Genomic DNA, 3,939 nt, shown 5'->3' with positions numbered 1-3,939 from the left:
GACCGATTAGTCTTTAGTCTTTGAAACTCTACTTATAAAACCATCTCAAAAACTCTCGCCAAGCCATGTTCTTTCTCAGATTATTTTCCCCTTCCAATCAACTTTTAAAAAGAATCGGAAAATCAAGAAGAATAAGCACGATACCTCGGGGTTGAAGCTTGACATGAGTAAGGCATTTGACCGGGTAAGCTGAACTTATCTCATGCAACCGTTAAGAAAGCTTGGTTTTATCCCCGACTGGTGTGATATGATCTTAGGGTTTATTAGTACCCCCTTAATTATTGTCCTATGCAATGAGGTACCAGGTACCTCTTTAAACCCTCGAAGGGTCTTAGACAAGGGGACGTGTTGTCTTCCTATATATTCCTTCTTTGCATGGAAGCACTGCTCAAGCAGGCCGAGGTAGATAAGAAAATACGAGGTATAAAAATCCCTAACAATGGCATCACCATCACCCATATGCTTTTCGCTGAATGTTGTTTAATATTTACAAAGGGGACCCTGTTTGACGCTAGAAATTTGCTTGATACCTTAAGCTGTTTCAGCGTTGCCTCCGGGAAAATGATCCATTTTCAGAAACCTGGGATATTTTTTTTCAATAAATCCATGCCAAACAAATTTGGCAAAATGATTATGCAAATACTTAAGGTTCGGAAAATTGCAATTTCTGAAAAATACCTTGGTACTCCAATGTTCATTGGTAGATCCAAAGTTAAGTGCTTTGATTCTACAATAACTAAATTCAAAATACGACTTCAAAATTGGATATGAAGACTACTCTCATATGAAACTAGGACAGTGGTAGTTTAGTCGATTTTGGAATCATTACCCATTTAACAAATGAGTTGTTATATGATTCCCAAATCTATTATTAACCAACTTACTCATATCCAACGGGATTTGTAGTGGGGAAAGAATGAAGGTTGTAAATGTGTATACCTTAGAGCTTGGGATGCTTCGGATAAACCAATTCACTCAAGAGGATTAGCATTTAGGTACCTACACACAAACAACCAACTAGGTAGGTTAGATTGGAACCTTATTACAAACTCGGATGCTCCTTGGGATGACATCCTTAGATTCAACTACATCTGTATATTTCTTTAGGTTCCCCTTCTATAGACTTATTCTATATCCTTAGGTTCCCCTTTTATAGACTTTCAAAGCATAAGTTGTTTTAGGTTTAAACTAAGATATCTGTGGAACCAAGCAAAAAATATCCAATGTTAGATGAATCTTTGAATCTAATTAACATAACAAGATATACACTCTGGTTAGGATGGACAGTAACCGAACCATGTACAAAAACAACGTTCATGAATGGTTAGTCGAAACTAGCAAACTAAACTATAAGATTGAGCATTTTCATGAACACTTAAGACTTTAATCTTGAGTCACAATCATGTGATCAAATATGTTTATAGTGTTTTTAGATATTGTTCAAATGCTAATTACCTCAGAGAAATAATTTTATGTGCATTTGAAATTAATCGAAAGGGTAAGTACATATACTTAAACCTTGTTCGTGAACATATTTGTCATGGTACGTATACCGGGTATTTGTACCCTTAAGAAAATTAGAGTTCCGGAACATACATAAATTTTCTGGTATGTATAACGAGTATGGATACCACGACGGTTTCAAAAGTTATTTTTCAGTACGCGTACTAGCTTTCATACCGCTCCAGGTTCACGCGTTCACAGACTTTTTAAGCTATGCATACTGGTATGCGTATCAAAAAGTTGTTATCTACATATAGCTACTCCGCTACGTGTACTAGGTACATGTACTACGGTTCCGGACCTATAAGAGTTTTCCTAGTTTGTAACACTGGTATGCATAATGTTTTGTACCTGAATTTACAGTAGTTCTATATTTCTCTCCAAATCAATTCGAAACATTCCCAAATAAATCAACGACACATATCATTGTTCAAGGCTATTTGCGAATGATTATCTCGAATCGTAATTTTAGTAGAGAACATAAAAATTTATCTTTACTGAAATTCATCAAGTATGAACAAATGTTCATTAAGCTTAGTCATATATATTTCGAGAACTAACTTCCGAGATAAACTTGACCCGAAATTCTTGATATGGTTATGATAGTCTAATTAGTTATGCGACAACGTCTCGTAGATAAAGAGATGGATATAACTTGAGAAATAGGTGGTGTAATCGTCACTTACCTTTTGTTGAAGAAATTGTCCAAAAGCTTCGGTTGATCTTCACCTTCAAACGGTAAAACGCAATGATGACTGTCATGATGTCCGTTTCTCAACTACACTTTTATCCTAATCCGAGACTTAACTAATTGTAGATTAGAAATCAAGATATAATTTTGGCAACTAAATTTGACAACAAGATTGAGATAGAAACACTTGTGAGTTTTACCGAGCAATGCTCTAACAACATAGACACCAAAATTTCTTTAACGAGGAAACCATAAATGCAGAAAAATCACGGGACCTAGTCCAGACTTGAACACCAAACTGTATTAAACTGCTACATAGATTATCTTACTATCAGAACTTCGGACTGAAATGTAATGGAGGTCAAATTAAACCGTCATAGCAATTCAGTTACATTCACTCTCCTTGCGCCTCTTGGATCCAAGCAGGATTCCGTGCAAATGATTCCCTTAGCTAACGTCATTTATATCCTTAGAGTTGCTTCAAATCAATTGAACACTTTTAACCAATCTTCCTCACACAGATAAGCCTATTTTTGATTTCCGTTCCGATCAAATATCATGGTGAGATAAGAAATCTATTGCAATATACAAAGTCTAGCAAACCTCAAAATCCGGTCTTATGACTCCCGAAGAGCAGCCTAGATTATTATTCACCTCACAAGTCGAAACTTGTGGAATCACAAAGTCTGAGACGAAGATACTTTGTGATTTCTATCTATCTTGTTTGAGTGAGAAACTCAACGATCAAAACAAGATCAGGATACACGAACTATCAAAATAAAGATAGATGGACCTGGCTTCACGCATCCCCAGGTGAAGTATTTTTAGTCGCTAAACCCTAGAAGGGTTTGAAAGAGAGGACGAATTTAATTTACAACTATGACACACAAGAATAGTATCAGGGATTCAAAGATCCCAGTTGTTAGAGGTTCTCTTTTTATAGACTTTGAGGATCAAGGTTGCTTTAGGTTTAAGCTAAGATAACTTTGGAACCAAGCAATTATAATCACCGTTAGATGAAAAACTTGACTTGAGATTAACATAAAAAATATGCACTCTGGTTAGGATGGACCGTAACCGAACCGTGTATAGTGACATGTTCATGTGGGTTAGCTGAAACTATCCAATTGAACTATATAGTTAACCATTTTCATATAACACTTTAAGATTTTTCATGAATCACACATATGACTAAAAATGTCTAGATAGTTTTTTTAGAGAGTTGATAAAATGCCGATTATCTCATCGAAATAATTTTGAGGCATCTAAAAATATTCGACAAGGTAAGTACGTGCATTGTCCCTGTTCGTGAATGTCTTTGTCATGGTACCTGTACCGGGTATGGATACCCTTAAGACAACAAACAAGTTCAGGAACTCACAGATCTTTTATGGTTTACATACCGAGTATGTGTTTCGTTTTCGGTATTAAAACCAACAGATCTTTTCCGGTTTACATAATGGGTATGCGTACCGTTCGTGGTTCACGAGTCACATAATTTTTGTGGTATGGTTACCGGGTATGTGTACCACAAAGTCGTTGCCGAACTACAGCCACACCGGTATGTGTACTGGGTATATGTACCGCGGCTCCGTAATTATAACAGTTTTCCCAGTATGTGAACAGGTATGAGTACGGTCCTGTATCCATATTAACATTAATAATCAATTCGAAACATTCCCGAATAACATCAATGACACATATGACTGTTCCAGACTATTTTCAAATTATCAAATCTTGAATCA

The sequence above is a fragment of the Papaver somniferum genome, chromosome 2, assembly GCF_003573695.1.
Source record: "Papaver somniferum cultivar HN1 chromosome 2, ASM357369v1, whole genome shotgun sequence".
NCBI lineage: Eukaryota > Viridiplantae > Streptophyta > Magnoliopsida > Ranunculales > Papaveraceae > Papaver > Papaver somniferum.
Note: the sequence above shows the minus strand (reverse complement) of the source record.